Source organism: Leopardus geoffroyi, chromosome C1, assembly GCF_018350155.1.
Source record: "Leopardus geoffroyi isolate Oge1 chromosome C1, O.geoffroyi_Oge1_pat1.0, whole genome shotgun sequence".
Taxonomy (NCBI): Eukaryota; Metazoa; Chordata; class Mammalia; order Carnivora; family Felidae; genus Leopardus; species Leopardus geoffroyi.
In genome coordinates, this window is record NC_059328.1 from 144,023,654 (window position 1) to 144,046,442 (window position 22,789).

The window sequence follows — 22,789 nt, forward strand, 5'->3', positions numbered from 1 at the left end:
AAGAGCAAAACTGAACAGAGGTCAACTTCCAGGGATATTAACTTGCACACAATTGTATGTTTAGGAGAAGTTGAGCATGAATGAGTAGAGATGGATACTTCCTTCTCTATGTGACAAAACCGAATAGAGTTACATAGCACATTTGTAAGGTCCCACATAGTAGGACTTGAGTTACAAAAAAAAATTCCTTAAAATGTTAATTGAAACATTTTCAGAATTTGAGTATGTTTGTTGAGACTACTTAGTTAGAAGCTAGTATAAAAGTGATCAAACCTTGGAGCTCAGGGGAGGTTTGATCTCATCAAACCTTTAGATTTCAAGATCACATTCTTAAAAGAAATAACTTTATTTTCTTTTGGTGTTATCTACTAACCAGCCACAAAATTGTGAGTAAGAGGAAAATAGCTATTCCCACCAATTAGTTCAGATCTCTGGGAACGTGGTTGTTTTTTCACCTCCACACCACCCTGTGCCACTCAGATTTTGTTGAATAAAATTGCTTGCAGTATTTAGATCAAAATTAACTACAAACCTCCTATGGTAAAAATTATATTAATCGTTATTAGAATTAAGGGGAACTAGGCTGCTAGAGCTTTTCTGCAGAAATCTTTTATTTATCTTTCCATTTTGCACTTTGCATGAACATTTTTCTCTCAGCTTTACTTCTGTTATTCACCTATTTCCTAGGAAAATCTTACAGATTTGGGAAAAAATCCTTTAAAAATGTGGGTGTAGAAAAAACTAATTTCTAGAAAAATAGATAGTGATGTGGAACACTTTAAATAAAAAAAAAATTGATACATAGAAGGACTCACCGTTACATTTATTTAACTAGTGACTTCTACTTCATTGGAAAGGGTTTTGACTTTCAGAAAGTTAAATGCTCAGCATTTCACAATATATTTACTTGTTTATTCTTTCCAGAAGACATATCTATGGCATGTAATAAGTTCTACAAAACTATTCTAGGCTGATATTGATAGGCATCCGTAATCAGTAATCATTGGATCTACAAGTTGAATTGTCTTGATGTAGGACCAGACAATTTTAATATCAAAAGCCTTTTCCTTGGTTCTCTATTTGTGCATATTATAGAAATATTAAGTAGACATTTTTCAAAAAAGCATATCAGACATAGAAAGGATATTTGCTTTTTGGGGGCAAGCTTTTTTAAAAAGTAAGTTACATTATATGAAAAGTAAGAGTAAGCATTCATGTTCATTCATAACAGCGGACTCAGCACCTGGAACATAAGAAACAAGACAGAAATAAGCAAATTATGTCATCAAACCACCAGAATAGGGGCGCCTGGGTGGCGCAGTCGGTTAGGCGTCCGACTTCAGCCAGGTCACGATCTCGCGGTCCGTGAGTTCGAGCCCCGCATCAGGCTCTGGGCTGATGGCTCAGAGCCTGGAGCCTGTTTCCGATTCTGTGTCTCCCTCTCTCTCTGCCCCTCCCCCATTCATGCTCTGTCTCTGTCTGTCCCAAAAATAAATAAAACGTTGAAAAAAAAATTTAAAAAAAGCCCACCAGAATAAATATATGCGTTTAGGTATTTAGAAAAGCCAACTTTTCTTCCTGTGTTTTTACTATGCGTATTTTGACTTTGTCTTGACCATACGGTAATACAATTTAGACTTTACTTTTCCCCTTTAATCCTATATTTTCCCATGACATTAAAAAATTATTACTTGCACATTTTTTTATGAGTATATAGCACTTCATTATGTGAACATACCCTTGTTTATTAAACAATTACCCTATAGCTGGGCAGTTGCATTACTCTCAATACTGTTACTGAACCAATTACATACGAGGAACATTTTTCGTTCACAAATGTCTTCTATATTTAGATTACAAGGATAGGAAATTTACAAAATTGCCATTTTTACTGAAAATTATGTTTTTTAAAAATCAACACACAACAAAATTGTTTGTAAAAATGGTTGTAACCAATCTTCACTCGCATTTGAAAAGCATATGAATACCAATTTATCATGTCCTCTATACTAGGTGTTAAAAATGTTTAATATCCAGATGGAACCCATAAAGATTAATTCATAATCTCTGAGGGCAGGGCCCAAGCATATGTATTTCTTAAGTTTCCCTAGGTGATTCAATAGTCCACCCATGGTTGAGAACCACTGCTCAGAGTAATATTTTCAAGCTTGCCTTGAGATCACCTAGGACAGAGATGGCAACTTTTTGACTCCCAGGTCCTACTGCAAGTCAATTGAATCAGAATTTTTTTTAACTTGCTTCCTGCATCCTTCCACTGGGACTTTGCTCTGGTAGGTCTGGGATGGATCCTATAAATTTGTATTTTTAGCAAGTCCCCCAGGAAATGCTGTTCTTGAGCACCAAATATTATGATTGAAAAAATTAAATTACCATTGCAAGTTTGAAATTGCATGTTCTCATTGTGGACGGATAATATTTTCACTTATGTGTTATGGAACTGTATGTCCTACTTTGTAATCTTCAGGTTCAGATTCAGGTGCTTTGTCTAATTCTCATTTGACATTTTATCATTTGTATTGATTTACTGATTTATATTAAGTCTTCTGTATCAAATATATTAACTGCATATATGAAATATTTGTAAATATTTTTCCAGTTGATTTGCCTTTTAAATTGGGCTGTAGTCTTCTTGGGTATGTGGAATTTTCATGCATCGACATTTTTATCTGTGATTTTTTTCATTGCTTTATTTATTTAATTTTTTTAAAGGGGAAAGCACATATTTATTACCTTACCAGAGAAAGTTCTTTCACATAAGACCCACCTTAGGGACACAGGTTCAGACATGTCTCCAACACAGCTGCTTTTGGAAGGTTGCTCACTGGGGATGTACACTCCAACCTGGCTCTGCCTTAATCTTGTAGAATGCTCCCATAACATCTGTCAGGGCATTGAACCAGGGTATGAAATTGTTGCAAACTCTTCCATAAGTTTTTCGTCTAATAAACAGTCTCGAGTTGCTATCATAAAATTAACCGTTTCCCTAATAAAATACAACATCTACATTTTACATGCAACATCAGACAGGATTGCTTTCTCTTCCTCACTAGGTGCCAGCTACAGGAAAGCTGTTCTGAGTCTCAGATTATATAGATTATACACCCATCTACCAGAAGACATTTAGAAAAAAACACCCCCGTACTCACCCCCCCCCCCCCCCCCCCCCCCCCCCCCCCCCCCGCGACAGGAGACCTTTCACATCCACCTTGTAAATTGCCTGGTTAATTCTGCAAAAGAATGGTGAGCAGCGGATGGTGGAGGCTGATCATCCATTCACACTGGCAAACACATCTAACTCTCATTCTTTTGGTCAGCCGTAAAACCCTAGCATAACGAAGGAAGCAAAATGAGATAAAAAAATTTCTGTGAAATACAAAGTTAAGCCAACCCTATCAATACATAAAACCCACTTGGACTAAGTGAAATAAGCTACTCACAGAGGACACATATGATATGTATACAAGGTATCTAAAGTAGTTAAACCTATGGAAGCAGCAAATACAATAGTAGCTGCCTGGGGACCCGGGCATGGTGAAAATGAGTGGTTCAATAGTTACAAAATTTCAGTTATGTGAGATGAGTAAATTTTAGGTATCTGTGGCAAGGCATAGTGCCTATAATTAGCAATATGGTAATGTGCACTTGGGAATTTGCTAAGAGGATAGATCCCATATTGAGTGTTCTTACCACAAAACAAAAACCAAAAACCAAAACAAAGGGACACAAGAAAACTGTGGAGGGGGGTGGATATGTCTATTACTTTGATTGTGGTGATGGTATCATGGGTGTTTTTATATGTCCAAACTCATCAAATTGTACACATTAAACATGTACAGTTCTTTCTATAGCAATTGCACTTCAATAAAGTTTTTTTTTAAGAATGAATTAGTTGTCTGAGAGATAGAAAGAAGAGTGTCTTCCAGAATTCACTGCAGAAGGAAAAGTAGCCTGAAGTGCTTTGCATATTAGCCCCTTACCCTATCCAAAAAAATTATCTGGGTTATCACTCCCATCAGTAAAGCTAGTATGTGCTATGTATTCAGAAAGCTATGGACTAAGGAGGGATTTTTTTTCTTTGCTTCTAAACTTAGAAGGTTCATCCTCATTCAGAATTATACTTGTATATTATTTTTTATTTTTTAAACATTTTAAAAATATTGGCATTGCTTTACCTTTAACACAATGCTCTATCTGGAAGTTATTTTGGCACAAGGTAAGTTTGCCCCTACCTTAAGCAGTCCACTAATAGGTAAATAATAATACTGACCAAGTTTTAGAGTTTAGAACTGAAATAAGAGATTTCAGGTATCGATTTCTTTACAACAGATAATGTGTAAACATTCATATTTAGTAAAATATTTAAACTTTAAGTTTCTAAAGTATAAAAACTGCATCTGTCTAATTTATCTTTTGATGCATCGACTTTGTTATAGTTCAGAGGAAAAACAGCCAGCAGTAAACAATAAAAATTAAACCAAGTGCTTGCGTCTTCCTCTTTTATTTAAATGGACTCCCTGGATTTCTGACCTGATGCCGTCTGGTGACTGTTGACTTCTTTCTGTAGGAGGAGAGTGAACACTGTCCTTGTGTCACATAGGTGACCTCTTTGAGTCAGAGCTTTCTGTCAGTGCACAGGCACGTGGAAGAACACAATGAGTAGCAGCCACTATGTTCTCATCTGTTAATACCTTTTTACTGTTGTTGAAATAAAGGTCCAGGAAAAGCATGTAATAACTCACCCCCAAGTTTGATTAAAAAGCCCTGACCACTGAACTTGCCGAGAAGTTTTCAGAATGATACATTATAGACCTATAGCATCCTATTTTTAGATGTGCAGCATAGACAATTTTTGCCTCCATGAAATTTTTGTCATTATTTCATCCTGATTTTTCTGCCCACTCTTTAAAGCCTGTGTGATTTAGATTTTAAAGTTGAAAAAGCACCGAGCTGCATAAAGCCTTTAGTGTCACTGGTGCATCCCTTCCCACATTAAAGAAACAGGACTTGCACCAGCCTGAAAATGGGGAGAAGCAGGTGGCTGCAAAGACGCATGAAAGATGCAATTTCTCCAATTTCTCAGCTTCAGCTCAGTGACTCCAAGTCATGATTATATCTTCTGTTTCTATAGGACAAGTGTGTGCTGTTTCCCTCAAATATTTATATAAAAATATGAAGGAGAAATCATTCTGGAAGCAAAGGAGGAAAAGAAGTCTTGCCCATAGCATGTTGAATTTAGACTTGTGTATTTAAACTCATGAAGAGATGTGTCTCTGGCAAATTCGTAGACACTATGGAGGGAAACAATGAAGGTCACTTATTTTCAGATAACGAGCAGGAGTGGTAGTGTTTTTTATATTTGTACACTGATAAGAGTGGCAACAAATAGTCCAATGTTTACTATATGCATATCTGTGATTCTGCAGTTGACAAATCTATCTTTAAAGATGTTTTTAAAAGTCAGTGTGATGATGTAATTGGGCAAGTTACCTACTAACATCACTGCTCAAATCCATTATCCACCAACCGTTTCTCCTCCTCCAAGATTTTTATGACAAGTAATTAGTAAATTTATTCAGGAAACATTTATGGACCATGTTTTTAATTAATTTATTTTTTAAAAATTTATATCTAAGTTAGTTAGCATGTAGTGCAACAATGATTTCAGGAGTAGACTCCTTAAGGTCTTTAACCATTTAGCCCATCCCCCCTCCCACAGCCCCTTTAGTAACCCTCCGTTTGTTCTCCACATTGAAGTCTCTTCTGTTTTGTCCCCCTCCCTGTTTTTATATCATTTTTGCTTCCCTTCCTTTATGCTCATCTGTTTTGTATCTTAAAGTCCTCATATGAGTGAAGTCATATGATATTTGTCTTTCTCTGACTGGCAAATTTCACTTAGCATAATACCCTCTAGTTCCATCCACGTAGTTGCAAATGGCAAGATTTCATTCTTTTTGATTGCTGAGTAATACTCCATTGTATATATATATATATATATATATATATATGCGCCACATCTCCTTTATCCATTCATCCATCGATGGACATTTGGGCTCTTTCCATACTTTGGCTATTGTTGATAGTGCTGCTCTAAACATTGGGGTGCATGTGCCCCTTCGAGACAGCATACCTGTGTCCCTTGGATAAATACCTAGTAGTATAATTGCTGGGACGTAGGGTAGTTCTATTTTTAATTTTTTGAGGAAACTCTATACTGTTTTCCAGAGTGGCTGCACCAGCTTGCATTCCCATCAGCAGTGCAAAAGAGATCCTCTTTCTCCGCATCCTCACCAACATCTGTTGTTGCCCGAGTTGTTCATGTTAGCCATTCTAACAGGTGTGAGGTGGTATCTCATTGTGGTTCTGATTTGTATTTCCCTGATGATGAGTGATGTAGAGCATCTTTTCAGTGTCGGTTGGCCATCTGGATGTCTTCTTTGGAGAAGTATCTCTTCACGTCTTTTGCCCATTTCTTCACTGGATTATTTGTTTTTTGGGTGTTGAGTTTGATAAGTTCTTTATAGATTTTGGACACCAACCCTTTATCTGATATGTCATTTGTGAATATCTTCTCCCATTCTGTCGGTTGCCTTTTAGTTTTGCTAATTGTGTCCTTCACTGTGCCGAAGCTTTTTATTTTGATGAGGTCCCAGTAGTTCATTTTTGCTTTTGTTTCCCTTGCCTCTGGAGATATGTTGAGTAAGAAATTGCTGTGTCCAAGGTGAAAGAAGTTTTTTCCTGCTTTCTCCTCAAGGATTTTGATGGCTTCGTATCTTACATTGAGGTCTTTCATCCATTTTGAGTTTATTTTTGTGTATGGTGTAAGAAAATGGTCCAGGTTCATTCTTCTGCATGTCACTGTCCAGTTTTCCCAGCACCACTTGCTGAAGAGACTGTCTTTATTCCATTGGATATTCTTTCCTGCTTTGTCAAAGATTAGTTGGCCATATGTTTGTGGGTCTGTTTCTGGGTTCTCTATTCTGTTCCATTGATCTGAGTGTCTGTTTTTATGCCAGTATCATACTGTTTTTATGCCAGTATCATACTGTCTTGATGATTACAACTTTGTAATACTGCTTGATGTCTGGAATTGTGATGCCTCCAGCTTTGGGTTTCTTTTTCAAGATCGCCTTGGCTATTCGGGGTCTTTTCTGGTTCCATAAAAATTTTAGGATTGTTTGTTCTAGCTCTGTGAAGAGTGCTGGTGTTATTTTGATAGGGATTGCATTGAATATGTAGATTGCTTTGGGTAGTATTGACATTTTAACAATATTTGTTCTTCCTATCCAGGAGCATGGATCTTTTTCCATTTTTTTTGTGTCTTCTTCAATTATCTTCATAAGCTGTCTGTAGTTTTCAGTATATAGATTTTTCACCTCTTTGGTTAGATTTCTTCCTAGGTATTTTATGGTTTTTGGTGCAACTGTAAATGGGATCAATTCCTTGATTTCTCTGTCTGTCGCTTCATTGTTGGTGTATAGGAATGCAACCAATTTCTGTGCATTGATTTTATATCCTGCCACTTTGCTGAATTCATGAATCAGTTCTGGTAGTTTTTTGGTGGAATCTTTTGGGTTTTCCATATAGGGTATCCTGTCATCTGCGAAGAGGGAGAGTTAGACCTCCTCCTGGCCAATTTGGATGCCATTTATTTCTTTGTGCTGTCTGATTGCTGAGGCTAAGACTTCCAATACTATGTTGAATAACAGTGGTAAGAGTGGACATCCCTGTCTTGTTCCTGACCTTGGGGGAAAAGCTCTAAGTTTTTCCACATTGAGGATAATATTAGTGGTGTGTCTTTCATATATGACTTTTTTGATCTCGAGGTATGACCTTTCTATCCCTACTTTCTTTTATCAAGAAAGGATGTTGGCTTTTTTGTCAAGGATCATGTGGTTCTTGTCCTTATTTTTATTGATGTGATGAATCACACTGATTGTTTTGCAGATATGGAACCAGCCCTGCATCCCAGGTATAAATCCCACTTGGTCATGGTGAATAATTTTTTTAATATATTGTTGGATCCGGTTGACTAATACCTTGTTGAGGATTTTTGCATCGATGTTCATCAGGGAAATTGGTCTATAGTTCTCCTTTTTAGTGGGGTCTCTGTCTGGGTTTGGAATCAAGGTAATGCTGGCTTCATGGAATGAGTTTGGAAGTTTTCCTTCCATTTATATTTTTTGGAATAGCTGCAAGTGAATAGGTGTTAACTCTTCTTTAAAAGTTTGGTAGAATTCCCCTGGAAAGCCATCTGGCCCTGGGCTCTTATTTTTGGGGAGATTTTTGATTACTAATTCAAAATCTTTACTGGTTATGGGTCTGTTCAAATTTTCTCTTTCTTCCTGTTTCAGTTTTGGTAGTGTATATGTTTCTAGGAATTTATCCATTTCTTCCAGATGCTCATTTTATTGGCATATAATTGTTCGTAATATTCTCTTATTTTTGTTTTTATTTCTGTTGTGTTGGTTGTGATCTCTCCTCTTTCATTCTTGATTTTATTTATTTGGGTCCTTTCCTTTCTCTTTTTGATCAAACTGGCTAGTGGTTTATCAATTTTAATTCTTTCAAAGAACCAGCATCTAGTTTCATTGATCTGTTTTACTTCTTATTGGTTGTTTGTTTGTTTGTTTTTTGATTTCAATAGCATTGCTTTCTACACTAATCTTTATTATTTCCTGTCTTCTGCTGGTTTTAGGTTTCATTTACTGTTCTTTTTCCAGCTCTTTAAGGTATAAGGTTAGGTTGTATATCTGAGACCTTTCTTCCTCCTTTAGGAAGGCCTGGATTGCTATATACATCCTTATTATGACCACCTTTGCAACATCCCAGAGGTTTTGGGCTGTGGTGTTGTCATTTTCATTAGCTTCCATGTACGTTTTAATTTCCTCTTTAACTTCTTGGTTAGCACATTCATTCTTTAGTAGGATGTTATTTAGTCTCCAAGTATTTGTCTTCACTCTAAATTTTTTATTGTGGTTGATTTCAAGTTTCATAGTGTTGTGGTCTGAAAATATACACAGTATAATCTCAATATTTTGTACTTGTTGAGTCCTGATTTGTGTCCCAGTATGTGATCTATTCTGGAGAAAGTTCCATGTGCACTTGACAACAATGTGTATTCCCCTGCTTTAGGATGAAGTGTTCTGAATATATCTGTTAAGTCCATGTGGTCCAGTGTGTCATTCAAAGCCATTGTTTCCTTGTTGATTTTTTGATTAGATGATCTGTCCATTGCTGTGAGTGGGGTGTTGAAGTCCCCTACTATTATGGTATTACTATCGATGAGTTTGTTTATGTTTGTGATTGATTTATATATTTGTGTGCTCTCACATGTGGCGCATAAATGTTTACAATTGTTGGGTCTTCTTGGTGGATAGACCCCTTAATTATCATATAATGCCCTTCTGCATCTCTTGATACAGTGTTTATTTTATTTTAAAGTCTAGATTGTCCAATATAAGTATGGCTACTCCAGCTTTCTTTTGTTGACCATTAGCATGATAGATGGTTCTCCATCTCTTTGTTTTCAATCTGAAGGTGTCTTTAGGTCTAAAGTGGGTCCCTTGTAAACAGCATATAGATGGATCTTGTTTTCTTATCCATTCTGTTACCCTATGTCTTTTGATTGGAGCATTGAGTCCATTGACGTTTAGAGTGAGTACTGAAAGGTATGAATTTATTGCCATGATGATGCTTGTACTTTCTGATGCTGTTCTCTGGTCCTTTCTAGTCTTTGTTGCTTTTGGGCTTTTTTTCTTTCTTTCATCTTTTCTCCCCTCAGAGAGACCCCCTTAAAATTTCTTTCAGGGCTAATTTAGTGGTCACGAACTCCTATAATTTTTGTTTGTCTGGGAAATTTTTCTCTCTCCCTATTTTGAATGACAACCTTGTTGGATAAATAATTCTTGGTTGCATATTTTTCTGATTCAGCACATTGACTATATCCTGCCACTCCTTTCTGGCCTGCCAAGTTTCTGTGGATAGGTCTGCTGCAAATCTAACCTGTCTTCCCTTGTAGGTTAGGGACTTTTTTTCCCCTGCTGCTTTCATGATTCTCTCCTTGCCTGAGTATTTTGTGAATTTGACTATGATATGCCTTGTAGATGGTCGGTTTTTGTTGGATCTAATGGGAGTCCTCTGTGCTTCCTGGATTTTGATGTCTGTGTCTTTCTTCAGGTTAGGAAAGTATTCTGCTATGATTTGCTCACATAACCCTTCACCCCTATTATTCTCTCTTCGTCTTCTGGGACCCCTATGATTCTGATGTTGTTCCTTTTTAATGAGTCACTGATTTTCTAATTCTTGAATCATGCTCTTTTGCCTTAGTCCCCCTCTTTTTTTATGCTTAATTATTTGCCATAAGTTTGCCCTCTACACTGCTGATTTGCTGCTGTGCCTCATCCTTCCTTGCCACCATGACATCCATTTAAGATTGCAGCTCAGTTATAGCATTTTTTATTTCATCCTGACTAGATTTTACTTCTTTTATCTCCACAGAAAGGGATTCTAATCTATTTTCAACCCCAGCTAGTTTTCTTATTATTGTGATTTAAATTCTGGTTCGGACATCTTGTTTGTATCTGTGTTAAGTCCCTGGCTGTCATTTCTTCCTGCTGTTTTGGAGTGAATTCCTTTGTTTCATCATTTTGGCAGAAGAAAAGGAATTAATGAGTCAAAAAAAAATTAAAATTAAAACATTAAAAACAACACACACACACACACACACACAAATCAAATAAATGATGCTAGATCCTAGGTGTGTTTTGGTCTGGTTGTTGAAAGGATTAGAGAAAAAAGGGGGGTGGGGTGGGAAAGGAAAACTTTGAAAATTAGAGAAAATAAATACAACGAAATAGAATAAAATGAAATCACGAAAGTAAAATAGAAAATGAAAAATTTACAAAATAAAAAATATAATAGAAAAAATAAAGAAAATTATTTTAATAAGAATTGAAAATAAAAATAGATTTTTTTCTCTTTATTCAAGAAAAAGAAAAGAAACAAAAAAGAAGAAAAAAAAGAAAATTGATGAACCAGTGAATAGACTGAAATATGATTGAAATTACATCAGTTTCCCCTAGAAGTCAAACTATGAAACACTTTATAGTCTGTAAACTAAGCAGGGGGAGAGATTTGCGGTGTTCCTGAAAAGCGAGGTTGGCTTAGTTGGGCGGGTCTTAGTGTAACGCATGCGGGCACGCGTTGTGCAGGAGGGGTGAAAATGACGTCACCCAGCTACCCAGTCTCTAGTATTGGAACTATGCCTTCTCCGACCAGCAGTCGTGCACCCGTCCTTTGTCTCTGGCTTCTGTCCACTCCTCACTTTTACACTGTGACCAAGCCATTAGGTTGCATTAGGTTGCCAGGTGGCACCTCCCTCCTAAGTTTTATCTCAAATATGGCTGTGTCTCCCGACCCCTCACTTCTGAGGAACTGCCGCTTTGACCTGTCCTGACCCCCTGCTGGTGAGTCTCACCAAGCAATGGCCGGGTGCTGGCCACACCCAGGAATGTTCACGGGACCCTGCTGCTGCAGATGCCCCGAGACTGCAGCTGGGTACCAGCCTGCCCCAAAAAAGTTCACATGATTGTGTAGCAGAAGCGTTTCAGGGATTATGGAAAATCACAACACACATCTGGCACCAGGCTTCACCCTTAATGACCTTGTTCCAGCACCACCAAATGTGGTTGTTCTCTGGGGTCTGCTGGGACCGGGTGGCCACACAGCCTCTACCAAATGTCTTTCCAGCAGTGGAACCGCTTCTCCCTGTGTGACCTGAGAACTTCCCAGACCCCACTCTGCTCCTGGGGATTCGCCCTTCCCACCAGAGCACTGACAGGTATTGAGCTGTGGAGTTTCAGACACTGCACTCCTCCTGTTTATAGAGTATTAATGAAATTTAAACCCTCTCTCCTTTTTCCCTTTTTAGTCCAGTCCCTGCAGCTAACACTTTGGGGGGGGGGTGCTTTTCCCATATCCTCCCTGCCACCACCCCATCTCCGTCCTCTCTCCACATGCAAAAGTGGCTCCCTGACCTCTGCGGCTTCTCTCTCCCCCAGTTCACCTCTCTGCACCACGCACCTGCTGAGTTCTGTGGTTCAGGTTGTGCAGATTGTTGTGTTAATCCTGAAATCAATTTTCTCAGTGTGCAGGATGGTTTAGTGTTGATCTGGCTGTATTTCACAGATGCTAGATGCAAAGAAAACTTCCATGCTGTTCTGCCATCTTGGCCCCCTCCCACTTATGGACCATTTTGTGTAGATTATACCATTTAGGGGTATAAAGCTGCTGTAGATTGAATGTTTGTGTCCCCCTTCCAAATCCATGTGTTGAAATCCTAACCCCTCATGTGATGGTATTAGGAGGTGGAATCCTTGGGAGGTGATTAAGTCATAAAAGGTCTATTCTTATGGATGAAATTAGTGCCCCTATGAAAGAGACCTCAGAGAGCTCTTTCACTCCTTCCATTCTTTGAGATTATGTCAAGAAATGGCTATGAACCAGGGACAGACCCTCACCAGGCACTAAATATGTTGACAACTTGATCTTGGTCTTCTCAGCCTCTCACATACCAGGAGAAATAAATGTTGCTTCAGTCACCCAGTCTATGGTATTTTTGTTATAGCGACCTGAAAGGACTAACATAAGAACCAAGAGATGCAGTCTGTGCCCTCCAGTAATTGGGAAGGCCGACTGACAGAGACATTTGTTGTAGATTATGATAAATCTATGGGAGATATGTAAAGAGCATCTAATCCAGATTGGGGCGTTGGAAGGGTGGTGATGAGCACATGATACTAAACTTAATTTGAAGGATCAATAGAAGGGGATTTAGCCGGGTGAAGCATGTTGAATGGACCAAGGTGTGAGAAAAGGTATATTTTATTTTCTTCATCTGCAAGTACTTCTTGTATTTTTAGAGTACTGACTACAAGATGGAGAATGATTAAAGAGTTTGTAGAGGCCAGACCATGAAAAGTTGCTTATATTGTCTTACGGAATTTAGATTTCCACTTGAAAGCCATGGGGAGAAATGAAAGAGGATTAAGCAACAGACTGAAACAGCCAGATTTGTGTTTTAGAAAGAATCTCTACAGCAGCGCTAAAGGTTAAGTTAAATGAAAACTCCTTAAAGAGTATAGAATCCTGTGTCTTAGCTATTGAATAAATCATATGACAGGTGCCTGGGGCCCACTGACAGAGATTGCTCCTCATTTCTAGAACTTCGATTTGTAATTCACTCAAGACAGGATCTAGGGGCGCCTGGGTGGCGCAGTCGGTTAAGCGTCCGACTTCAGCCAGGTCACGATCTCGCGGTCCGGGAGTTCGAGCCCCGCGTCAGGCTCTGGGATGATGGCTCAGAACCTGGAGCCTGTTTCCGATTCTGTGTCTCCCTCTCTCTCTGCCCCTCCCCCGTTCATGCTCTGTCTCTGTCCCAAAAATAAACGTTGAAAAAAAAATAAATAAAATAAAAAAGACAGGATCTAGAACATAAACACACACATTTTGGTTTTCATTTCTTCAGTTGTGCTGGACACTTCTGTGATAGAGGCCATTGTCCCCACAGTGAACCTGACTGAAATGACCACAGGAGACATTTCCACCCAGTGAACTTGAGTTCTTTTTCTGGGATGACCACTCTTCTTTGTGCAGTGTTACTGCATTCAGCATGTCACATTCAATCATACTAAGCAGAGACTCTGAGTCCTTCTTGCTAGGATGTTCTTTTAGGCACTACTTGTCTCTCAGCACCCCAGAGCTATAAAACTCTGCTTCAGGTGGAGATTTTGTGATGCTTGGTAAATAAATTTTTTTTTTTAGGCTACTACATGACCTACTTTCACTTCCATAGTCACCAACCAGCTCAATGTCCTATTAATTAATGATGTCTTTAATGATGTGCTTGATGCTTCAATAAACATAAGAATGCAGATATTTCTTCCAGGTAGTGAATTTACTTCCTTTGGATACACATATCCTAAAGTGAGATCACTAGATCATATGGTAGTTCTATTTTTAATTTTTTCAGGAAATTCCACACTGTTTTCCATAATGGCTACACCAATTTATATTCCTACTAACAGTGTACAATGATTCCCTTTTCTCCAGATCCTTCCAACACTTGTTATCTTTTGACTTTTTGATAATAACCATCCTAACAGTTATGAGGTGACATCTCATTGTGGTTTTGATTTGCATTTCCCTGGTGATTAGTGATATGGAGTACATTGTCTCATACCTATCAGTCATTTGTATATCTTCTTTGAAAATTCTCTATTCAGGTCCTTTGCCCATTTCTTTATTTGCTATTGAGTTATAGGAGTTCTTTGTATATTTTAGGTATTAAACCTTAATCAGATATATTGTTTACAAATGTTTTCTCCCATTCCATAAGTGGTCTTTTCATTTGTTGATTAGTTCCTTTGTTGTGCAAAAGACTTTTAATTTAATGCAGTTACACTTGTTTTTGGTTTTGTTGCCTTTGCTTTTGGTATCAACTGCAAAAAAATCATTGCTCTGATCCCATGGCAGGGAGCTCACTGACTCTGTTTTTTTTTCTAAAAGTTTAATCAATTCAGGCTTTACATTTAAGTATCCAATCTAGTTGGAGGTATTTTTATGTGTGGTGTAAGATAGGCCAATTTCCATTCAAAAGAGAACACATGACCTAGAAAATACCCTGGCATGCTTAGGCATTTGAGAAGATAGAAGAACTAGTACAAATCAATAGGAGAAAGAGTGAGTTATAGAATAAATGGTTCTGGGAAAATTGTTTGGATTAAATTAAATTCATTAAGATTTGTATTACATGTCATATATCAAAATAAATTCCATTCCATGAATAAGTCAAGATATCTAGACTAAAATATGAATTGATTTCTCATAATAAAAGAAACAGAAACTGAATAAATAGCATTTGACAACATTACCATTAAAAAAGTCGTTAGCCCCCCTATTTTTTTACCACAATACAATGTAATTACTGTAAAAATTAAAAGAATAATTTTATGATCAGTGGGGAAAGCAGAATGATGTTCCTCAAAAATATGTTTGTGTCCTGATCCCTGGAACCTGTGACTATGTTAATTTACATGGCAAAGGGGCAGGTTACAAATAGAACTAAACTTGCTAACCAGTTGAATTTAGGAAAGGGAGATTATCCTGACTTATCTGGGTAGAAAAATATAATCACAAGTGTCCTTAAATGGGGAAGAGGGAGGCAGAAGAGGTCAGAGTGATAAGATAGGAGAAGAACCCTAATCACTGTTCCTGGCTTTGAAAATGGAGGAACAGGAGGAGCCAAGGAATGTGGATGGCCTCTAGAAGCTGAAAAGGGCAAGGAAATGGATTCTCCATTAAAGCTTCTAGAAAGGAGAACAATCTTGTCAATACCCTGGTTTTAGCCTAGTGAGGCCTATTTTGGACTTTAAGACTATAAGGTAATAAATTTGTATTGTTTTAAGCCACCATGTTTGTTATAATTTACTATAGCAGCCATAGAAAACTATGATCTAGAGTAGTTTTCAAAATTATAAGAAAGTATTGTGTATAATTCTATGAAAATACGTTTTAAAGGGTAGTTGATTTGTTAGATAAATGTAAATCATCAAAATTGACTCAAGAATAAGAAAGCCTGGCAAGTTAGAAATCAGGTACTATATTACAAAAATAATTCAAAATTTTATTCAAGAGAAATACTGGTCCCAAATCATCTTACTCATGAACTAAATCACACTTTGAAGAAACAATGATCTCATGTTACATAAATTGTGCTAGATCATAAATAAAGGTGGAGAGCCTCCTTATACATTTTGCATTTTGAAGATGTGTCTTCACCCTGATACTCCAACTTTAGAATGACAATACCAACAATACACCAAGGATATATATATTGTAATATATATTAATACATCTTAACATATATTAATATATAATATGAATATTATATATTGTATTTATTAATATAAAATATAAAAATATATAAATATACTATATATTAATTTGTCATATAATATATGATCGTAATTTATCTAATTGGGAGTTTAAATGAAAAAAGCTGAATGGTCAATATGCAATAATAATTTTTCTTTAACCCAGCAATAATAGATTATATGTTAGAAATAAGTCACTTCGCAATAGCAATGAAACATGAAGCATGCATAAAATAAACATAAGAAATGTGGATCTTTATAGAGGAAAATTTTAAAACTTTGCTAGAAAACATAAAGGAAGTTTTGAATAAACAAATAATATATCACATTCCTGGATGAGGTAATTAATATGTAAACATCTTAATTCTATTTAAATTCATTTGTAAGGTACACTGTTATATGAGTCAAAATCCCAAAGGGATTTGATTTGCTTTAATTCTTGTGAAAATATCTGAAAGAGTTTTGAAGGGGATCCTAATGAGCACTGACTTTCCCTGTAAGAACTAAAACAGTGCAGTACTAATGAAAGAAAAAGCCAGACAAGCATGTCAGAGAACTCAGAAACAAATCCAAACTATACTATGTTTATTTCTATATTATTAAGTAGTTCAAATCAAAAGATAAATTTTATAATATATGGAGCTAGGAAAACAGGTTGGAGAAAAATTAAGTTCCAATTCTAATTTAAAAATTAATCGTAAAAAGTGACTCAAATGGTATACTACATATAAAGGAGAAAACATAAGTAAAAATATTAAGAGTTTAAAGAACTCTGGGAGGATGATGCTGGTGGTGGAATAGTTTATGTATTTTATCAAATTCCCCTATGAAAACAGAAAGCAATTAAAATATGAAAATCTAACCCAAAGGCAGCATCTACAATGAAACAAGGTGACAAAATATCCGCATTAACCCTAAAATACAAGACAAACCACTGATAGCTAGAGACCAATGTAGCATTAGCATGTGCAGGAAGTAGTAAAAGAAAGCAACAGGATGACAGAAGGACATGAGAAGATCAAAACAACTAGCTGGTACCTATCCAAAAACTCAGTCTAGCAACTGGAGAAGATAAACCCAAACTTTATGGATTGGTTTGCACAATCCAATTATGGGTAAGTCCAAATGGTCCACAGATAAAACTAAAGGAACTGGCAGGAGAGCCTGAGACCATGAACTCAGATGAATCAGCCAAATCTCCCTTCCCAGAATGGAATAGAAAACAAATTGAGAACAACAAAGAAACAAAGAGAACAATGTTCATGTACACGTGGAACAAGTGGCAGAGCTAGAATACTCAAAAATTAAGCTACAGTTGAAGTGCCTGGGTGACTCAATGAAGCCTCTGAGTCTGGGTTTTGGCTCAGGTCATGTTTACTCAGTTTGTGAGTTCGAGTCATGCTGACAGCATGGAGTCTGGGTTTCTCTCTCTCTGCTCTCCCCTGCTAATGCTCTCTTTCCCTCAAAATAAATAAATAAATAAATAAGCTTAAAAAAATTAAGCTGCAACCATCTTAACCCAATTTATATTTATAGAATACTACCCATAAATAAGTATAGAATATACTTTTTTAGGGCATGTGATACATTCATTAAGATAGACCATATGTTTGGATCCAAAACTAGTCTCATTAAATTTAGAAAGTACTCAAATATTATAAAACACATTTTCTGACTGTAAAATAGCTTAGTATTCAGTTATAATGAAACATCTAGGGAAACTCCAAATATTTGGAAATTTGACAACCAACTTTTAAATAATCAGGAGTAAATGAAAAAACACAAAGAAAATGAAAATTTCAAACTGAATGATAATGAGAAAACCATATAGCAAAATATGTGGGATTGTAGCAAAGCACTGTTTAGGGGGACACTTTAATCATTAAATGTTATTAGAAAAGAAGGGCTCCAAATGAATGATCTACAGTTCTACCAGAAGTTAGAAAAATAAGAGAAAATAGGCCCCAAATAAGTAGAAGTCAGGAGATAATAAAGCTAAGAGCAGAAATCAATGAAATGGAAAGAAGGAAAATTTAATGCAGAATCTGGTCTTTGAAGATATCAACAAAATTAAACCCCAAGCAAAAATAATTACTACTTTAGTGACAGAGAGGGGAAAAAATCACCAATATTAGAAATAAAAAATCCTACAAATATTAAAAGAAAAAATATAAAATATTGTCAATAAGTTTTATTCCAAAATTTCTATAACTTAAATGGACAAATTCTTTGACAAATATAACTTGTCCAAAATTTATACAATGTGAAACACAAAATCTTCCTAGGCTTATGTCTACAAAAAGTGAATTTTTGAAATCAAAAGACCTTGCCCAGAAAATTTCAGATGATTTCACTGGTGAATTTTATCACAATTTAAGGAGGAAATAAAACCAATCTTACACAAAATCTTTCAGCAAATAGAAGGATAGTAAAGAGGGAATGTTTCCTAACTCATTTTATGAAGCCAGCATAATCCAAATGCTGAAATGTGACAAGGCATTACAAAAACAAAACCATTGCAGACTAATATTCCTTATAAACACAGATGGAAAAAATCTTTGATAAAATGTTAGTAAATCAAAGTCAACAATATATGAAAAGGATCAAGTAAAATTTATCTCAGGAAAGAAAACTTTGTTTTAGCATTAAAAAATGTTAATGTGGTTCACCAGGATAATACACTAAGTGAGACCAACATATTATTTTGAGGGATGCATTAAAAATATTTGATATAATGTGTTAAATCACCAATTTCTAATAAAAACTCTCAGAAACTCAAATTAAGTTGGTATCTTCTCTAACACACAACATCTACAAAAAAAACTTAGTCAACACTCTTGTGAACATTTTCCCTATGATTAGGAACAAGACAAACATGTATGCTCATGACTTCTATTCAATACTGTACTAGCATTTTTGGCTATTGCAATAGAACAAGAAAAATAACAAAAGTTATAAAGTTCACAAAGAAAGAGTAAAACTATTTCTTGGCTGATGAATTTAGTTTTACAGGACTAGAGAATTTGAAAAACAAGTACTAGAACCAGTGAGTGAATTTTCAGAGGATCAAGGGTTAATATAAAAAGCAAGCAAACAAATTTTTGTGTACTAGCAGCAATCCATATGTAGGGATAATTTAACAAAAGATAAACAAGATCCCTTTACTTAAAAGCAATGAATATCACTGAGAGACATTAAAAAGGCCTAAGTAAATGAACAGATAGATATGCCACATTCATGCATTTGAATTCTCAGTATTATTAAAATGGCACTTTATCTAACTTTATACACACACACACACACACACACACACACATATGTTTCAACACAATTCCAACAAGAATTTCTCACAGACGCTTATAAAATATAAATTGATCAGATGCTTCTAAACATTATGTAGAAATCAAAACAACCTAGAATACTCAAAACAATTTAAAAGGAGAACAAATTTAGTAGAAATACACTATATTATGTGTGAAATTGGCAAAAGGATAGACATAAAGAACAGTAGAACAGAATAGAGAGTCTAGAAATAGACCTATATGTATATAGCTAATTGATTTTCAACGAATGCTCCAGAACAACACAGTGGAAAAAGAAAAGTTTTCAAAAAGTTGTTGCTGGGAAACTGGGTAAATGTATCAAGGAAAACAAATATTGAACCTTACTTTATAATATACCAAAAAACTAACAAGAAATAGATTATTGAACTAAATGTAAAAAAATAAAATCAAAATGTTTCCAAAAGGAAATATCAGAGAAACATCTTTGTGACCTTGATGCAGGCAAAGAATTCTTTGGAAACACAAAAAAAACATAAGCCACAAAAGAAAAAAAAATGTTACATTGGACTTTATCCAAATTCAAAAATCTTACTCTCTGAAAGACGCCTTGAGCAAAGGTAAGCCACATAAAGGGAGAAAATATGCATGTGTAAAATATATGCAATACTTTTACGAGTCAGTAATGAGAAGTCCAGAAGAAACCTAATAAAAATGGACCAAAAATTTGAATATACACAAGAAAAATGTTCAAATGACCAAAATGTTCAATGGAAGACGATTCTCAACATCTCAGTTGGGAAAATGCAAATTAAAATCACAATGAGGTATCACTACACAGCCTAATCAGTCATGCCACAAAACAGATACAGTTTTACTTGTTTTTATTGATTTTTTGGCTTTCATTTTCTTTCTTTTCCTTCATTATAATGGCTAAAATATAAAAGATGGAAAATAGTATTGGTGAAGATGTGGACAACTGGAACTCTTATACACCCACTGGTAGGACTGAACCATGGTGCAACTACTTTAGAAATATGTTTGGCAGTTTCTTAAAATGTTGGACGTTAGACCTACTACAGGAGTGATCTCTTTTGTTCCTTGGCATTTACTCAAGCAAATGAAACGTTTGTCCACAAAATGACTAATCCAAGAATATGGAATTGCTTAAGTCATTGTAACCCAAACCTAAAAACAATCCTAATTTCCATCAAGATATGAATGCAGAAATAAGTTTTTTTCTATGCATATAACAGAACCCTTCAGAAAACAAAACAAAAAGCATAAAGAAACCTACGGCCACAAACAACAAATTGGACAAATCTCAAAATGTTGAGTGAAAAAACCCATACACAAAGAGTCCATATATTTGGTTTTATTTATATAAAATTCGAGAGAATGCAAACTAATTCATAATACCAAAAAACAGAACAATGATTTCTTGAGGCCAGGGGAGAATGATGGACTGCAGAAGGGGCATAAGAAATTTTTTGATTTTGTCTTGTTTGTGATGGTGTTTTTCTGTGTATCTACCATGGTCAAAACTTACCAAAGGCTGACTTGAGAGAAGCAATGAACTTTCACTGAGGGAAAAGTTAGTGTGAAGTAACATTGCAGGGAAAGTGCCAGGAAAACAAATATCCTGACCTCACTTTGCTTCTTCTCTTGGTCTTTTGCCAGATAAAGTTCCCATTGACTCAACTGACTGGAAATCAGAGGTTATGGCAGCCCTATTGATGTTGTCCATACCAATCAGTCTGCAGCAGAAGAAAGCAGGGTGGAGAAGGGCTTGGAGTAGAGATGAATGGGGCAAATGGAAGATACCCAGCACTGATCATCTGCCAGTGTTCAAACAAGATTTTAGAGTTTGACTCTCCCCAAGCTTCATTAACAGCCTCTATTGCAATATATTCTTCACAGCATTGTCCCATTTTCTTTAGCTCAAAAGTTCACATAAACCATGGTTTCGGCTAAGAGAATGCTTTTTGAAGGACACCCTAGTGGCAGAGGGGAATCAATATTTAACTGCCAGGAAATCTGGGAGCGTAGCTTGAAATTTACTGTGCATATGAAATTTCTTCCATGCTTCTTCTGGTTTGTTTCAGCTAAATAATTGATGTGAGTTTTGAATTGTACTGCATAAAACACTTGTTTGTTCTTATATTGAATTAATTATAAAAAGGAAAAATCAAAACCAAAAAACGATCTTAGCTTTTTTAGATAGTCTTTTCGGATCTATCAATTTCCAATAATTATGTAAAATTAAGATCATGTTTTCTTTCTTGAATCTATCTAATATTAGAAGCCATAAATATTAAATCTTCACATTCTTACCATCCACTGCCATGTTTCCTACTACTTTTCAGTAGAACTCTGCTCAGTGAGATACTGGTATTCCTTATGACGGTATCACTTGTTAAATAAGACACGAAAGGTACTGCATTCCCCTTTTAGTGAGTTACAATCCACATTCAAATATTAGAAACTGAGGAATTCTGCAATTAACAACAAGCCTGTTGATTTTTTAAATACCCAAATGTTTTTCAAATTCATTCGACCATGGAATTCTTATCTGCTGAACACCTATTCACATCTCAGAGAGCACTGAATATAATTGATAAATATCACTCTAGGCTAAAGAAGAACAAGCAATAAACCACCTCAAATGTGTATATTTATACATGAGTTTTTTTCAGATGAAGATCAGCTATGTTTCTTTTGGGGCTGATATCCACTACCTAAACCCTTTATGAGCCTCTTCCTCTATATTCCCACAGTCTTTGTTTATATCCCCTTCATGTGTAGATCTCCTGGTGCCTACTGATGTTTGACACATAGAGGCACTTTATAACTATCCTGAATTTGAAACACATTAAGTCCGTTAGGGAATTTTTATTTTCAAGTCTCTCCCAGCATCTTTTAAAAGAGAGACCATTATTTACTCATCAATTGCAAATATTTCTATTTGATATTAGGATTTGGGGAGGGGGGAATTGATGATGAAAAGAAAACTTACAATGTTTTGTATGTACTTTAATGTATAGAATTGCTGGCAGAGCAATTCTGCCTGTGAAAAATATTTTATTTTTATGGATGCAATTGACCAAATACAAAGGGGCCTGCTTTTTGGGAACCATACCTTGAGATTATTTTGTACCTTTGTTAATCTTGCCTATAAGGATTGCAAAGAAACAGATCAAATTACAGCCAATATTTCAGGTCATGCAGTGACATCTAGTGCGTGTAGGAGACAGTATGTTGTAGTCACATATCTACGTGACTCTCAAAAGAATTTTTCTTTTTATAGTCTTTAAAGATTTTGCCCTAAAGTTGTAAAATAAAGGTAGTGATAGCCTTTGCTTATATTTAAGAGTTTGAAACTGTTGTAAATAGTTAGATTAATGTACAGGCAGTACAGAAAAAGCCAGGATAAACTATTTAAAGACATTTTGCAAATAAATTGAGTAGATGGAATTTGTTAAAAGGATTGTTATGGAAGGTCATTTAATTGCTAACATGTAAATAAGAGGTATCAGATTTCACCAAGCAATATTT